The sequence below is a fragment of the Ursus arctos genome, chromosome Y (assembly GCF_023065955.2).
Source record: "Ursus arctos isolate Adak ecotype North America chromosome Y, UrsArc2.0, whole genome shotgun sequence".
Classification (NCBI taxonomy): Eukaryota; Metazoa; Chordata; class Mammalia; order Carnivora; family Ursidae; genus Ursus; species Ursus arctos.
In genome coordinates this window covers 17,470,738-17,488,589 of record NC_079874.1, presented here as the reverse complement: position 1 = coordinate 17,488,589, position 17,852 = coordinate 17,470,738, and positions in this window count along the sequence as shown.

Sequence of the window (17,852 nt, the reverse complement as noted above, 5' to 3'; positions counted from 1 at the left end):
CCGTGGTGTCCCGGCCTGATGTTCTGCTCACGGTCTGACCCGACGGGCATGGACGGGGCAAGGCTAGGAAGGGTACGTTCTCCTCTGCAGGCCAGATGAGCCGGGAACCCATTCCCATGGCATTCGCGGTGTTGGCAGAATGCAACGCAAGACGCTCTGTGTCTAGTAGGAAAGGCGTGTGCATTCCTGCTACGTGTGTCCTGGGTGCCGTCCTCAGCTCCTTGCCGCCTGGCCTCCCTAACAGCAGACAGACAGGTGGCTCCAGGCCAGCAGACGGCATCACCTGCCACCCTCTTAACAGGGTTCACCCAGACATCCTCTTCAGGGTCCCCTTTGCTCTATGCTCGTGGCTCCTCTAAGGGTCAGTTTCTCTGTCCTCCAGGGCAAACACACTGCGTGTCTGCTTGCGTGGTTGTTGGGTGAGTGTGCTGCTGTGGGACCCCGCTTGGGACCTTTTCCAGGGTCACCTGACTGGGTGCCAGTCACAGAGGGGGACAGGGCTTTTATGCCCAGGGAAAAGAGCTGCTCAGAGGGGTGAATGCATCTTCTGTCCTGAAGTCCTTCTCCCCTAGAGACCGTGTGGCCAGCGAGGAGCCAGAGAAAGAGCACCTGAACACAAAGACTTAGAGGAAGACGGAAAGGTGAGGAAGAAGAAAGGACAGGCACACAGATGGAACCAGCACTCTTTGTCACTCTTCTCCTGAGTAGCAAAGGACATGGGCTGGAACAAACTGTGGCCACACTTTCCCCCCCCACGCTGGCCTGGCAGACAGCATCGGGGCACCTGTGTCCTGGAATTGCCCTAGATTCTCCGGGACATGGGCTGACGCTTTCCACACACACTGGTCCAGGGCTCTCGGGGGTGTGTACCGTGTCCTGAGCCCTAGAGGAGTCTATTCGTGTAGGCGAGGGACAGCCTGGCATCGCCTGGCTTCAAATACCAGGCGGAGGGCCCCCCGGGAGGAAGCGGCGGGAGGGGTGAAGGTGGAGGTGTGTCCCGGTGGGACAGGAGCGGGGGCGCCGCAGCTGGCTCCCTGAGTGGTGCCTGCAGCGCGAGGGGCGGGGCCCTGCGTGGCCACGCCCACCAGCCGTTACCTGATTGGACGCGGGGTTCTCCCTCGTCCTAGGCCAGCCCAGGACTCAGTCCCACCAAGGCCGCACACGTGATACAGCGTCATTCTGGGGCGTCACAGCATGCCCGCTATCCCTTGTGCGCATGCGTTCAGCGGCCCACGGCCTCTGGGAGGACGCTGCCTCCCGCAGACGACTAGGGGCGGCGGAGCTCCACCTGCCCGACCGTTTGCGGGAGCCACGTGCTCTCACCTCCAGCTCCTCTCCGCTGCTGGCTCTGCTCGCTCACGACCAGGACCACATGGAGAGCGCGGCGGGCTCCGGGGAAGGCGGGGCTGCCCCGCCGTCCTGCACCACCTTGGTCCTGGAGGGGGGCCGTGAGGCGTCGGGGCCCCGCGCCCAGGCAGGCGCCTGGGGGGAGGCAGGGCCGCTGCAGGCCCTAGGTGCCGCCGGGATGGGCGCAGAGGCTGTGGTGGGTGCTGAGGCCCAGCAGGGCAGAGAGCAGGCCGGCCCCGGGGACGAGTTGGTGCTGGTGGTGGATATCATGGTAGCGCTGGACGCTGGTGTAGAGGAGGTTGAAGGGGAGCACACTGTAGAGGAATCAGAGGAGGAGGAGGACAAGGAGGCTGAGCAGGAAGCCAAAGTTGCAGTGGAGTCTCAGGACACAGTCAAGTCTGAGGAAGAGGAGAAAGCTGAAGTGGTGGCACGGCCTGAAGAGGCTGAGGAAGGGGAGGCTGTTGAGGATGAGAAGGAGGACACTGAGGAGGGGGCTGTTGCGGAAGAGTCTGAGATATACCTCCAAGAGGTTACGGAGGTGGGGGAGGAAGCTGATGAGGGAAATGAGAAGTCCACGGAGAAAGAGCATGAGGAGGCGGAGAAGGCTGAGGAGGATTCTGTGGACGGAGCATCTGAGGCCAAGGAGGAGGAGGCTAAGAAGGAGGAGGACGCAGATGGTGAAGAGCAGGTGGCTGAGGAAGAGGAGGCCGAGGAGTGGGAGCAGCCTGAGGAAGGGGAGAAGGCTGAAGAGGCTGAGGAGGTGGCTGTGCAGGAGGAGGCCAGGGAGGAGGGCCAGAAGGAGGAAGAGGCGCAGGAGAAGCAGGAAGGGGAAGAACAGCCAGAGGCACGGCGGGGTCCATCCCTGTCCCCGCTCGAGGCTCTAGGGGCCCTGCAGTCCGAGCTGGAGCCCGTGAATAAGCAAGCCAGCAGGTCCTACTCTCGGCTCAAGCTCAAGTCATGTCAGAGGCGGCAGCGTCACCTGGAACACCGAAGCGCCATTATCCGGGGCATCCCTGGCTTCTGGGCCAAGGCTGTATCCTTCATGCTGTCACTGAGGGATTCCGATGTGTCTGGGCCAGTGCATGAGGAACGAGAGGGAGGGGGCTGTTGACTACCAACATGCATCATGGGGGGGAACCCCCCTCACGCCCCGCAGCATTGCAGAGGACACGCTCATGCCGTGGGGATCAAGACAGCCTGGAAATCCTGGTTCCGGTTGGGCGTGGGGGCCGCAGGGTGCTCTCGGTGTCGCACGAGGCACTGAAACTCCGCTGGGCATCTAGGAGCACTGGTTCGGGTCAGAGTCAGGAATAGCAGCAGGGTCTCTTCACCCAAAACACATTCACACCAAGCACGGGTTCCCCTGGGTAGAATGCTGCAGGCAAGGGGTGGTGAGAGCCCACCCGGTCAGCCTGAGGCAGGAATGTGTGCTGTCCGGGAACGCGCTAGTTCTGCCTAGCCATCAGCACAGGAGGATGAGCTGTGGAGGGGGTGTGGGTCGGGAGGGGTGTCTCTCAGGATGCCAGCTGCCTGTGTCCGTGCTGAGATATGTAGCACCACGGGGCGCCGTGGTCCTTGAGGCAGCCGGGGTGGAGGCAGTGGGACCCCGCGGCGGAGAGGGGAGACAGTGCCCGGTTGCTGTCCAGACTCGCTCTGTTGCTGTAGCTCTTTCATCTCCAGCCCTCGGAGCTCCTTGACCGAAAGCAGTTTGTGAACCACCCGCAGATGTCAGCCATGATCAGTGAGCAAGATGAAGGCATACTTGGCTACCTGACGGATTTGAAGGTCTGGCCCGGGAGACTGAGGCCGGGGTGGGGGACAGGAGAGGAGAGGGTGGCCAAAGTGAGTCCTCCCCCAAGTCAGGAGGGTCAAGGGCTGCTGGACAGAGCTTTCACCCCTCTGCCCCACTTTCCCGCCGGGCAGGTGGAGGAACTGCGGTTTCCCCGTGAGTGCCGCCAGATCCTGCTCTTCTTTCGCAAGAACTCCTACTTCCGGAATGAAGTAGTTGTGAAGGAGTATGTCGTCAGCGCTGCTGGTAAGAGGCCGCTGTCTGGATGGGCGGTGGCAGGTGGAGGAGGGCGGGTTGCCTTCCCCGACTCATTACCCAACACCCTCTCACACACTCGTCTTCCTGCAGGGTACAGGCCATCTCATTCCCCTCCCATCCAGTGGCACCAGGATTTCGAACGAGAGGCCCACAGCCGCAGGCACCACAACAGCAGCCTTAACTTCTTCAACTGGTTCTCTGACCACAGCTTTGCCGGGGCTAGCAGGATAGCTGAGGTGGGGCCCTGTGACACACAGCGTAAATGACCTTGCTGGCTTCTCCAGCTGCTTGGGATGGACACCTGAGCCCCGCCCCCGTTTCTCCTGCCAGATCATCATGGACGACCTGTGGCCCAATCCCCTGCAGTATTATGTGAGCAAGAAGGCAGCAGGAGAGGGAACTGAGAGGGCGACAGGTGAGGAGCCCATGGCGTGGGCGCCGAGACGTGTGCTGTGGGGACCCCTGGGCCCTGGGCTACACAAAGGGAGACACTGAGGTTCACAGGAACACTCCGAGACAGCGACCCCGGGACAAAGCACGTCACCCTGACATGGAACGTGGGGAGGTGCAGTGCCAAACGGGTTGTGCCTGGGGAAGCTTGAGGCAGGCGAGGCCACGCAGCGTCATGGAGCAGAGCCGGAGAAGCAAAGCCGGCTCAGCGGCTGCACTTGCGGCAACTGTCATTCTGTGGCCCGTGAACCGCAGCCTCAGGTCTGCGAGCAGCGCATTACAAGGGTGACCAGAGGCACCCTTGGCCCAAATGTCTGGGTGTCCTGGTGCAAAGCCGCACCCCGCCTTCCCGTCCCTTCTCTGTGTTGATCACCACAGTTGTCCCCTTAAATTCCGGAGGCATCTCCTTTGCCAAGCCCACTGGCCCGCGGGCAGTCATGAAGGAGCACGCTCGTTAATACGTGGCTGGAGGAAACCTAAAGCGATCACAGTCGGGGGCAGGGGCTTGGCCAGGGAAGAATGAACGCCATTCCCGACGAGAACCTTGAAACCCTCAAGCAACCTTAAGTATGGCCCAGTGAAGATACCCACTGCTCTCCTCCTGTGTCCATGTGCACGTGTGTCCCCGCGTGCGTGCTTGTGCGTGTGCGTGTGTGTGTGTGTGTGTGCCATCTCGTCTAGGGAGCTTCATGATGTTGAAGTGAGGATGAGGACCATCGCACTTGACGGAAAGCAGTCCGGAAACTTCAGAAGGAGCCGAAGGGTCAACCCGCTTCCTCTCTGCAGGAAATAACTGAAGACAGGTGCCGGGGTGAAACACGGCCTGTTGAGGCCCCGGGAGCCCTGGAGAAATATCGAAATGTAAATAAACAACGTCAAGTGTGTTTCCGTGTGTGTGTGTGTGTGTGTGTGTGTGTGTCTGTGTGCTCTGGCACACGCACTCTTCCTCCTGGAAGGGGCTCCAGGGGACTGACTGAACACAGCGGCTGCATGTCGGTGTTTTCCTTCTGCGCCTGGGCTTCCCCAGTCTGTGGATCAGCCTGTCCTGTAGGCTTGCCCACAGGGCTAGGACACGCATGGTCTGGGACTGCATCCCAGGGGGCAGAGGTACCGTTCCCCCAGGCCCAATGGGGCTGGGCAGGGAGAAGATCTGATCGAAAGGCCAGCCAACCGGGGCTCATCTCTTCCCTGGGGAAATGAGGGAGTTCAAGGAAAGGGAATAACGAGCCAGGGACAAACACGTCCAGTAGCCAGGTTAGGTGGACGCCGATGGTGGCCTCCAGGGATGCTCCGTGGTGGATGGCCTCAGACACACCCACCGCACATTCCATGGGGGGAGGACTCAAGGTCCATGACTCTGTCGAACCCAGTGCCACTGCTCTCCCCAGGTCTAGGAACGCACACAGCCTCCTGCTGACACAGTCAGGCTCTGAGGACCAGCAACCACGTTAAGGAGTGAGGGCCAGGCTGTATGGAGGGACTGTGGGAGAGGGGACAGAGGGAGCTGGGAGGGTACGAAACATGACCCTCTCGTTCCGGCACAAGGACCCAGGAGAAAGGAGAAATTGCAGGGGGACACACACACACACACGCTCACACACAGTGGTGCACAGACACTGTGTCCTCACATACACACTCAAACAGCCGCACCCACAAGCTGACACACACACTCACTCAGGTGCACCCTCAGTCACCCACCCCCACACACACTCCACTCCCTCACATGTCCTGGCACACACAAGCTCACACAGCCACGCTCTGCGGGCATCTCTAGTGCCCTGACTCCCTAGGGCCCTCGTTTGGGCTCCCCCAGACGACAAAGAGGCGGAGGCGTGCGGGAGGGGTTGTATGGTTCCTCAGGACTGGCAAGGCCCAGTCCATGCAGCAGTGTGCTGTCTGTCCCATGACCACTGTGGTGCTGAGATTCCTGTTTCCACATGGGCTTAAGGCGTTTGCCCAAGGCCCTCTCTCCGCTGAAGACCCCACAAGGTAAGCACCACCAAGAGGCACGAATCACTGGTCCCTGTCACAAGCTGAGACAGTTAGTCTCCAGGTGTCAGCCCACAAGACCCTTCCACACGTGAACAATAACCCCATAGGTAGACAGGGGCTGGATCAAAGCCGTGATTGCAACACCTTATCAGGGATTCCACAGGGCCCCACACTCCAGGTTGGAAAGAGCTTATCCAACTCCCTAAACTTTTGTTTTGTACATTACCATGGCTTCCAAGATCCTGAAACTTTATTTTATTTAAACTTATTTATTTAAACTTATTTATTTAAACTTATTTATTTATTTATTTATTTATTTATTTATTTATTTATTTATCTGACAGAGAGAGAGAGAGAGAGAGAGAGAGCACAAGCAGGGAAACAGCCGAGGGAGAGGGAGAGGCAGGCTTCCCGTCGAGCAGGGAGCCCGAAGCGGGGCTCGATCCCAGGAGCCTGGCTGCAGGACCTGAGCCGAAGGCAGACGCTTAAGCGCCTAGCCACCCAGGCGCCCCAAACCCCCTAAACTTGAACAGGAACGCAGCAACCCTTTGGGGGAGCTCTGTACACTTGCTGAATAAACTTTGCCCTGCTGCCCACCACTCCTCTTCTGGACTACATCTCCTTTCCACGACGCGGCATGACCGAGAACCCGGGCACTGAGGGACCCACAGTCCTGGATCCCAGACTGCTGTCTCATCGGAGAGGACCACATCAGGAGTTCACTAGCGTTCTGGTTCCATGGCTCTGAACCACTTGTGTGTCCCTGGCCCTTCTCGATCTTTGTGTTCTTGTCTGTGTAAAGCGTCCCTCTTTGCCCGTGTTAGTCTGTCTTCCCGAACATGCCTTGGCGTGTCTTGGCCTGGCTGTGCCTGTGCCGTCAGCTCTCCCATCTCGCATCCGTGCTGAGCCCAGATAGGCAGAGCTGTGCCTCTAGGAGTGCTTTGGGCTTTGCGAGTCTCTGCTTGGCTACAGCTGCCGGGCTGTTGGCCTGCCAATGGGTTGGCGTAAGGGTTCCTGTCTCTGAGTCTGTCCACCTGGGAACTGGACCCCGTTTCATCCATTTCGGGGTCAGAATCCTCTCCTCCTCCGACGGGGGTGCGTTAGGAATCTTTGGTGAGTCCCGAGTAGTCCTTCACTTCCTGTACCGTAGGGTGGCGCAGTGACGCCTCCTTGGAAACAGAGGAAGGGCCAAGCTCCTCCTGCCGGGCAGCGAGGGGCTCACCAAAGGGTCCTCAGCCGCCCCGCTTAGGGCCGAAGGTCACTCATCGTTCTCCCTTTTCCCGCTTTCAACTACTTTGTGGCCTCAGTCTCTTGCACAGTGCGTAGATGTGGGCAGGTTTTCAAAGGCAGAACGTCCTGCTGCCCTCCCCATCTTGCTGTGTTGCCGCGTAGCCTGCTCCTGAGCAGGATCGACTGACGTCCGCCACTGTGGTACTTGGTTTCTGTGTAGCCCATGCCCCTTTCCATCCTCGATTCCTGCGTTACGTCCTCCTTTGCTGTCCGCTTCGTGTGTCTGGGAGACAGGCGGACATCTCTGGCACCACTGGATCGAGCTCCGCTAGGCCTCCGAGACCTTGTGCGTGAGCGAGGTACCCAAGGCACCGTCAGGGACATGCGGGGACCTCCAAGAGGTCCTTCCTGCCCCTTCGTTCTGAAATTCCTCTGCAAACGCTTGGCTGATCCCAACGCTAGGGACGCAGCCAATATTGCCACCTGCCGGCCCGGGGCACCTTGGGTCGGTAGAACTCCTGCGCCGGGCGGAACTCAGTGTTGACACCCTTGAGCCCTCCCCGACCCCGTTCACCCCGTCACCACTGCTCTACCCTGGGGTTGCTTGCCCGCCTCTGGCTCTGTTAGCTTCCTACACATGGGTGCTCCCACCCATAGGCTTCCTCCTGGGAAGGGGCTGGCTTCCTCCACGGTAGACAGTGCTTTACCGATTCTACGCTGAACGCCCCTTCTTGGGGGCCCTCCCCACTCACAGTTGCAGGGAACACCCCAGCCTGGGGGAACCTAGGTTTGTCCATACGTGGACTTGGTTGACGTAGTGGGCGAGGGGCCTGCTCCCGGCTGGGTGTCGTGACTCCACTTCACGTTCCCACAGCTTCCAAGACCCAGCTCTGTGCATGCTGAGCCGACGATCCTACACGTGCCCCTGCTTGGATGCACTTGTCCTTCAGGCCACACAGGCCACGCAGCGTGGTTCCACAGGCAAATCCTGCTCTCCTGTTTCCTCTGCGAGTACTTTACGGGGATGCCTTGTATCTCAGGCTAGCCCTTGGACTTAAGGGTCTAGTGACCGGCTTCCTTTCAGCGGGTAGGACTCTGCTTATCTTAGAGCCACACACCCCCACCGCCACCCCACGGCCCTCTCCCTACCACCCTAGGCTCATCCTCTCACTCCTTCTCCTGATGCCTGGTACATATTTTCTCGGGCGTCCTTGGCGACCATAACCTTTACGTTACACTCTTTTTCCCTGAACGTGTTGAAGGTTATCACCCACTGCCTTCTGGCCACCGTCCATCCTAAGGGGAAGCTGGCTCTTCCTCTCACTGAGGAACCCCGGGGTGTGATGGGTCAGTCCCGCCTCTGTGGGCTGCCGAGAGGCCTGTCCTTGCCTTTGCACCAAAGACAAGAGCCCATTGGCCTGGGCTTCCCTTTGGATCCTTCCTTCCCCTAGGACTGCATTGGGCTCCTTGGATGTGCAGAGTCAGCATTGTCCGCAAAGTGGCAAAGCTTTATCACCTTAGGTCCTCATGCACTGGCTGCCTCTTCCTCTCTCCCACCTCTTCCTGGCATTCCCAATTTGTGCCTGCTGGTGGTCAGCATGAGCTGACCCCTCTCCCTCCCTCTCCCTCTCTCCCTTCCTCTCTCCCTGCAGAGTCTCTCCCTCCTCTCTCCCTCTCCCTTTCCCTCTCTTCTCCTCTCCATCCCTCCTCTCCCTCTCCCTCCTCTCTCCCTCACCCTTCTGTGTCCCTCTCCCTCCTCTCTCCCTCCTCTCTCTTCTTCCCCCTCCCTCCTCCTCTACTTCTCCCCTCCTTTCCCTCTCTTCACCCTCTCCCTCTCCTCCCCCTCTCCCTTCTGTGTCCCTCTCCCTCCTCTCTCCCTCCTCTCTCTTCCTTCCCCTCCCTCCCTTTTCCTCCCTCCTCAGTCCTACTCTCCCTCTCTTCCCCCTCTTGCTCTCTTCCCCGTCTCCCATCACCTGGAGCCCCCAGCCTTCTCCATTTCCACGGCTCTGCTGCTTCTGGTGCAGTATTGCCTCAGGAGCTTCCTTCAGGGGCTCGAGCAACATGACAAGAGCTAGTGTAGTTAGGACTGTAGTGGTAACTCCAACGTCTGGGCTGTCTCAGGGACGGTGTTAGAAAATTTTGCTTCTCCCGCCATATGGCCTTTGGTTTTGCTCCCTTCCTCGTTTGCGTCGACAAGTAGATTTTGAAACACTGAAACGTGCTACCGCCAAAAGCCCTGCACTTTACCCCAAGGGGGACCCTCCTGCCCCTTTCCGCTTGAAATCCTCCAGGCGCCCAGACCCATTCCTTTTAAATGAGGCCCTCCCACAATGCAACACTAAGCCTCGCGGCCTTGGCATCACCCACGCGGCCTTCCTGGCACTTTAGGCGGTGTCCCTCGGGCACCTCAATGTTCACCCAAGGTGGGGACAGCCATGAGGCGTGGGACTGTCCCGAAGGACCTGGTGAGTACCGGAGAAAGGGCACGTGTGCTGCCAATGCTCGCTGCCATATCCCCTCGCAGGCAGGTGGTCCACTCGGTGACAGACACAGCAGGAACATGCAGCCAGTGGGGGGACCAAAGGCAGTGGAGCTGCCCAGCAGCCTCAGCTCCTCAGGAAGGTGGATAAAAGCAGGCTCCGTGGACCATTCTGCTGGAGCTCTGACATCCTTGGCAGTTAGAGCAGGAGGGAAGGAGGACACGAGAGTCCCCCAAGGAAGGAGAAAGCAAAGATGGGAAGAGAGCCAGACAGAGAAGGGTGTGGCAGAGGAAAGTACAGCGGGAGCAAGTCCTGCCAGCGGCTTTGACGAAAGACTACCCCGAGTCACTGTGTAGGCTACATGGCCTGCCCATTGGCATGCCACCGAGTCCGAATCCCGGACCTCCCTGGGGCTGTGTTAGTAGCTCTGTAGGCACCGTGGGGTGGCCAGGGACCTTGGCTCTTTGCTAATTTGAGGCCAGTTATGTGTGTGTGTTTCCTCTCTTTTGAGGAGAGTCCGGGCGCGGAGGGGGTGAGGGAGGCAGCCCGTGCATCCTGGATCCTGGTGGGCGGCCCCCTGACACCCTTCGCCACCGTTCGGGTAAATGCGGGAAGGCCATGGGCACAGCGATCTGGCGGTGGTTGGAGCACCAGGTAATGGCTCCAGGGCTTTCCTTCAGGGTCACTAAGAAAGGGCCGGGTGAGGCTTCCGGGGGTCAGGGGGTCACCCTCTTGAGCCGTTGCATTGGAATTCCCCAGTGCCAGCAGCCTGGTCCCCCTGATGGCCGGGAAAGGCAACACGGGCTGTGTGATATGAGGGACCTCCGGCTCATGGCCTGGCAGGTGATAGCCGGGAATAGACCAGGTTCCAGATGCGGAGGCCACCCCGGAGGAGGAGGCACACAGGCTGGCTCCCTGGCTGTTGCCTTGGGGGCCGAGGGGCGGGGGTCTGGGCGGGCACACGCTCCGCCCTGTCATTGTCCCTACGCTCCGTGCCCAGCGGCCTGGGCGTGACTTAGGGCTCCGTGTCACAAAGGCCGCATGCGTGGCGTCGCGTCACCGTCGCCCCGTGGCCATCTGGTCCCTAGCTCTTCTGCGCATGCCTTCACCAGCCTCCGGCCTCTTGGAGGCCTCTGCTTCCCGCCTCCAGTTGGGGGCGCCAGAGCTCCACCTGCCGGCCGCGTGCGGGAGCCAGGTGCTGCCTCCTCCAGCTCCTTCCCTCCGCTGCTGGCTCTGCTCCCTCAGCACCAGCACCACATGGAGAGCGAGGCGGGCTCCGGGCAAGGCGGGGCTGCCCTGCCATCCTGGAGCAGCTTGTTCCTGGAGGGGGGCCGTCAGGCGCCGGAGCCCTGCGCCCAGGCAGGCGCCTGGGGTGAGGCGGGGCCGCTGCAGGCCCTAGGTGCCGGGGGGATGGGCGCAGAGGCTGTGCTGGGTGCGGAGGCCCAGCAGGGCAGAGAGCAGGCTGGCCCCGGGGACGAGTTGGTGCTGGTGGTGGAGGATATCATGGCGGTGGTGGAGGTCGTGGCCGTGGAAGACCAGGAGGCGGTGCAAGCACAGCAGGACGAGCAGCTGCAGCAGCTGCAGCAGGGGGAGTCAGGGCCGGGTCCCGAGCCAGCCGGCGCCCCACTTGCCGCGCTGGAGATGGTTCAGTTCGCGCTCAGCTCTGTGGATGCCCAAGCTACCAGGGCCTACTTGCGGCTCAAGCGCAGGATGAATCAGAAGCGGAGTTCTCACCTGGCTGGAAGAAGGGCCAGCGCATCCCTGGCTTCTGGGCCCAGGCGGTATCCTTCCTCCTGCTGGGCTTGGGTTTGTCTGCGGTGGAGGACCACTGGGAGGAAGGGACCAGCAGAGGCTCTGCCAGGGGCAGGAGCGCTGGGGGAAAGGGTCCCCGGCCCCTCTCCACCCCCAGTGGGAGTGGGTCCCCCATCCCTATAAGGCACAGCACAGGGGCGTGGGCCTTGAAGGTGGGGGGAAGGCAAGGGCTGAGGCTTGTGGAGACCACGTCTGAGCAGAAGCTCTGGGCAAATGCTCTGGGACTGCAGGGAGCACTCCCAACACTCTCCCAGGGGTCATGGAGCACATGTCCACACCCTGCATGTCTAGTGTAGTTCCACCCTTGGCTCGGAGCAGGTCCTGGAAGGAAACGTCCTGCCGGCTGCGTGGGAAATGCCCATTGAGAGGTAGGCCATCCCCTTCCCTGTCCTTCAGAGCCTGTGTTCTTTTCTAAAGAGAACAGTGCCCACCCACTGCTGCGTCCTCATGCGGCTTCCAGAGTCATTCAGCAGGCTGCCACGCTTCCCCATACATCAGAATCCCAGACACGCTGTATGCGGTGCTGCAAACTGTCTCCTCAGGCCCTACACAGCCAGGCTGCGGCCCCATGCCCAGGCGCCCCCCCACCCCCCATTTGCTCCCTCCGTGTCTCTCCCCTCTATGTGCGTCCCACCCTCTCCCTCGCTCCCCTCTGCCCTCCCTCTGTGTCCCTTCCTCCTGTGTGGGTATCTCTGTCTCTGTCTCTCCTTTGCTTTCCCTCCAGTTGCCACCCAACCCCTTTCCCTCCCTCTCTCGCTGAACCTAACGGGCCCTCCCTTTGCCCTGTGGGTGTGCAGCCAGGCTAAGGGAGATGAGTGGCCCCATTGTGGGCGCAGACGGCCCCTCCAGGACACAGGCCTGCAGGCCAACACATAAGCAAACACAGCCCTGAGAGCGCGACCGACCACATCTGGACACCCAAAGCAGTCACTGCCTGCCTGCCAAACACACAGGCCAGGGTGACGACGGTGGAAGGGAGAACAGGCAGGCCCTTGACCTTGTCCTGCCGGGCGCAGACCCTCTCGGAGGCACTGGAAGCCAAGGCACCTGCTGGTATTGAGCAGCTGTGATGAAAGAGCAGGAGCTGAGTGGCTTGGGAGGGCAGCAGGGCCTGGTGGTTCTACACGTGCCCTGTTTGGGGCCCTTCCTCTCACCGGGAAGGGCTGGGTTGGTCCTGGCTCTCCTTCCATAGCGCTGAAGGCGAGGCTCCTTGACCCAAGGCAGATCCTGAATCACCCCCAGATATCAGCCGTGACGGGTGCCCAGGACAAAGATGTGCTCAGCTACATGACCGATTTGGAGGTCAGCGCTGGGAGTGGGTGGCGGGGGTAGGACCACTGAGAGTGGAATTGGGCAGGAAAGGGCCCGGCAGTATTGTTCAGCGGCACATGCAGGGAGCATCTCGGGACCCGTGGAGGACAAGTCCCCTTCCCCTCGTCTTTCTTTTATGTTGCAGGTGGAGGAACTGGGCCGTCCCAAGGACCACAGCACGTTGATGTTTTTCTTTGGGAACAACCCCTACTTCCAGAACAAAGTGATCCTTAAGGAGTATCACCTTAGCATTGCCGGTAGGCGTGGGCTAGAGCTTCGAGGGTGCCGGGGGTGGGCCGCGGGGGGCAGGTGGGCACTCGGGAGGAGCAGTGGGTGTGTAGGGACTCAAGTGGAAGCCAGAGCCAGCACAGGAGGGAGAGAGGCTGAGAGGAGAGCGGGAGAGAGGGCGACAGGGTGTGGGTCCTAGGCAGTGCAGAGCCTCCCCTGAATTTTCCCTTCCTGCAGGATACAGGGCGACTCGGTCCACTCCAGTGAAGTGGTTCTGGGATGAAGAACGTGGAGCTCCCAGCCGAAGACTCGACACCACCAGCCTTACCTTCTTCAAGTGGTTGTGCGACCCCAGCTGCCCAGGGTCTAACAAGATTGCCGAGGTGGGGCCGCTGAGGCCTTCATTAGCATTGGTGATGGCAATGGGGGCAGCCTGGGAAGGGGTCCCGGGCCCCGTGCTCACCTGGGCGGTTTCCCCTACCAGATCATCATCAAGGACCTGTGGCGCAATCCCTTGCGGTACTACCTGAGGCAGGGAGGCAGCCGAAGACACTGAGCAGACAGGAGGACCTGTCGGTGAGTAGCCGGGCCACTGCGTCCTGAAATATGTGTGGGAGGTGCCAGGGCACAGTCGGGTTTGGGACTCAGTTTGGAAACTGAGGCTCAGAGGACCCGGGGCCCCGGATCACCCAGGGAGCGGCTGGAGGGAGAGTAGGGACCCTGGCGAGGGAACTCAGGGCACACACCCAGGGCAGGGTGTCCACTGGGGCAAGTTCATCCGGTGAGCCAGGTGTGAGCCAGAAAGTCTCAGGTCGTTCGGGGGAAGCGAGGCTCCTCCACCCCATTTCTCTGAACACTCACCCATGGCCGTCCGCCGGGTCCTCAGTTGTCCTGCTGGCTTTTCAGGTGGGGACAGTCTGCCAAATTTTGGGAGTGGGGCTCCCTTGTCCCGAGACGCTCCGACGTCCCTCCGTGTTACGGACCACCCCGTGGCCTCCCAGAGCCACACGGCCATTCTTGGCAATGGTACTAGGCCATCTGGAGGAGGGTGGTGAAGCCCTAGAGGAGGAGGAAGCGGGATCCCACAAGGACAGGGCCCTCGGTCACCGCCGCCTTAGCGATCCTCGGCATGAGGCAGTGTCACGAACACCTCCCTTGTGCGTCCGTGTGTCGTGTGTTTGTGTGTGTGTGTCGCGGGCACGGCAGCTGTGCGGACGTGGACACCGCAGAGCATCAGAGTTGGACCAACGAGAAGCAGTGGAGGAGGCGTCCAGCGTTGTGAGAGACGGGTGGACGAGTCTACGTGGTGCTCTGCCCGCACAGGACAGACGTGGGGGAACAGATCTTCAGGGCCAGCTCTAGAGAGTGTCCAGCACCCAGATCGCCAGGGATGGCGGGCGAGTCATAAACAAGTTCAGAAGCCCTATGTGTCTGTGTGTGGATGTGTATGGGGGACCCAGCACACGGCCAGTAGGAGATCAGCCCTGGCCTGTGGGATTCCGTGTGTGCGGGGGCTGTAAGGCACGGGGGCAGGGCAGGGCAGGGCTTGGTTGTGGAGAGACCACCACTCTTGCTCGGCAGGTCAGGGAGAAGGACGGGAAAGGGCATACCTCTCTACATGGGAGCCGTGTTCTTCAGGGCAGGGGAAGGGGCGTGCCGAGCGGGGCACTCGTGGCCCGGTGGCTCTGCTACCGCCCCGTTCATCCCGCTTGGAGAGCTTCTCCCTGTACCCTTTCTCCTGGAAGCGTACCCTGCATTGCTGTGATGCCGTCCCGTGCATGCTTCCTCTAGTCAGGATCACCACAAAACCACGTGTCCCTGGAGGACTAAGGAGGCGGTTCCTCAGGGTCCCTGACGGTCCCTCCAAACCCACGTCCTGTCCCTCTGCACCACCCACCCACAGGCGTGCGTGCATGCGTGTGTGTATGCCTACCCACCCGTGTGTGCCTCTGGTTGGAGACTGTGTGTGTATTGTGTGTTTCTCATTTTACACAAGCACAGGTGCGTGTACTAGAGTGGTCAAGGGTGCATACCTCTGTGTCTGCCCACTTGTGTGCCTGTGTGAATTTTCTCTCTGTGTGTTTTTTTTTTAAAGAACTTATTTATTTATTTAACCGACAGAGAGACAGCGAGAGCGGGAACACAGGCAGGGTGGTGGAGAGGTAGGAGCAGGCTCCCAGAGGACGAGCCTGATGTGGGGCTCGATCCGAGAACGCCGCGAGATCACCCTGAGCCGCAGGCAGACGCTTAATGACTGAGCCACCCAGGCGCCCCTGTCTCTTTGGGTTTTTGTATGCATGGATACCTGTGTGTCTATGTTTGTCTGTGTGTCTCTGTCAGCCAGATGGTTTGGAGAGAATTGTGTATGCTTCAACGCAGAAGTCCGTGTATGTTCATTGGGTGTGTTCCCCATGCCTGTGTTCAAGGCCCACTGTGAGGCCCACTGTGTATGCCTGGAAGAAAATGACCCTGGGTGTTTGTGTGTATTTGTTGTGTATGTGTGTGTTGTGGGACCACGTTTGTGAGCTTGCTATGGCGGTGCCGTGTGTACATGGCTCTGCCACAGACCTAGTGTGAGTGCTGTGTGTTTGAGTGTGTGTGTGTGTGTTTGTGTGAGGCTCATTGTGTATGCTTCTAAGAAAAAGATCATGGGTGTTTGTATATGTTTTTTGTTTACGTGTGTAGTGGGGGGGCCACGTTTGTGAATTTGTACGGCAGTGCGCAATGATGATGCCTCTGCCACAGCCCTAGTGTGAGTGCTGTGTGTGTGTGTGTGTGTGTGTGTGCCCCTGTGTGGATGCCTGTAGGAAAAAAACCAAGGGTGTTGGTTTGTGTTGTTTATGTGTGTGTTGTGGGGCCACGTTTGTGACTTTGCTGTGGCAGTACCACGTGTGGATACTACTGCCGGAGACCTAGTGTGAGTGCTGTATGTGCGAGTGTGTGTGTGTGGGTGTGGGTGTGGGTGTGGGTGTGGGTGTCTGTGTTTGGGGGAAGCCCACTCTGTATGCCTGTAAGAAAAAGTGGATGGGTGTTTGTGTGTGTTTCTTGTGTATGTGTGTGTCGGTACCACGTTTGTGAGTATGTTAGGGCAGTTCCAAGTGTTGATAGCTCTGCTGGAGACCCAGTGTGAGTGCTGTGTTGTGAGTGTGACAATGTGTGTGTGTGTGTGTGTGTGTGTGTGTGAAGCCATCTCCATGTCGGAGAGACTGACACCATGTCCATGTGTGTGTTGTGCATGCTTCCATGAGTACGCGTGAGTGCTCGTGTCTCCACGTGTTTGTAGCACATGCGTGAGAGGGGTGTGTGTGTGGACACCGTGCATGCCTGTTTGTCAAGAGTGTGTGTGTGTGTGTTGCATATTCCAGTGTCTGCATGAGCACACGCATGTCCCAGTGTGGTTGTAGGCCCTGTTTGGTGAAGGAGGGGGACCTCGAGGTTTCTAGCTCTGCTGACTAAGGAGAAAGGGGCCAGTGGCAGAGTGCAGCCATGTCCCTCCTGACACACAGGCGTCGTGGGCATTCCTTGGGTATTAAGGGGTGTGTCTACCCCTGGATGCCACACGCAGAGTGGCCAAGGGAAGCAGGGAGGGGTGGGAGCTGGCAGGCGTATGTCAAGCCACCTCCCATCTGTGCTGCCGGCACGGCCGGTCCCAGCTGTGGGAATCACCGTGAGGTTTCAGCATGTGCTACAGAGGGGCTAAGAACTTGTGCCCCGATTTGCGCTGTCAGCCAAGGGTCCCAAGGAGTAAGTAAGTCCCCACTGGCAGTACGTTTCTGCAGAGGAAAGAGTCCTCAGGGAGCGCTCCGCCTGGCCGAAGGGCTGTCCCGGTGTCCGATGAGCTCCATGTTGGGGCGGTCATCTCTGCCTCCTGTGGACCAGGTGCAGAAGAGGGAAAGGAGAGGAGGTGGACCCTCAAGGCCCATGTTTCCTGCCTCACTGAGGGCCACCTAGCTTGCTGCTCATGAGCCCACAGGGCCTTCCCAAATCAACAAGTCTCACCACCCCTGAGCTCGCTCCCACCACCAGCACGTCCCCAAGGACACACTTCCCCAGGTGACGTTCCCCACTACCTCTGCCACAACTGGGCGTAGGACCTCGCAACGAGGGCCCCAGCTCCATCTTCCTGTTGCCCATCAGTGGTCCCTTCGTGAGCCTTCCAGCGGGCCCTGGGCTGAAATGCTGACAGCTCAGCCTCTTTGAACTCTTGGCCTCACGTCCTTGGGGAACTCTCTTCCTTCCTGCCTGTGGGAGCAGCTAGCTGTAGGTAGAGGAGGGATTCGTTCTTCGGGCTCAGGAAACCCTGCTGGGCCCATGGCCCCATGTCCGGAACAGCACTAGGTGGCACGACTGTGTGGCAGTGTTGGGGATCTGAAGCTTGATACACTCCTCGGAGACATAGAAGGGAGGTGGAGAGCCGCAATGCTGTGGGCCCAGGGAGGTTCCCTTGAGCCCCTGGAAAGGCTGTTCCCTCATACGCGTCTTCCCGGCTCCTTGAAACTTAATCGAGGAACAGCCTGGCAGCTCCCACGGTCCGGTCCCTAGGATTCTTCCCGTCCGCAGGGTGGAAGGGAAGTCCCAGGAAACCTGCTGGTCGCAGGGGGTCGGCCAGCATGCCTCAGGCCCAGATGTCCCCAGGAAGGGCCAGCCCACCGTGCCTGTTTTCCCTGGAACCTTCTGGGCCTCGTTGGGCTTTCAGGAAGGACCTCCCTGCTCTAAAGGGGAGAGGAAAGGCTGGACGGTAGCCCTGAACCACGTGCCCTGTGCCGCCAGAGCACAGGCGCCGTGCTGCCTTGGCCATGTGGAAGTCCCGCCTTCCATGGAATGAGGTGGGGACGATTGGACACATGCATCAGCTGCCAGGGAGTAAGCCTTACGTTGCCACGCCTTCTCCAGGGCGTGGCTCGTGCGGCACTTTGCCGGCTGCGAGGACTCAGGGGGTGTGGAAGAAGGCCTTA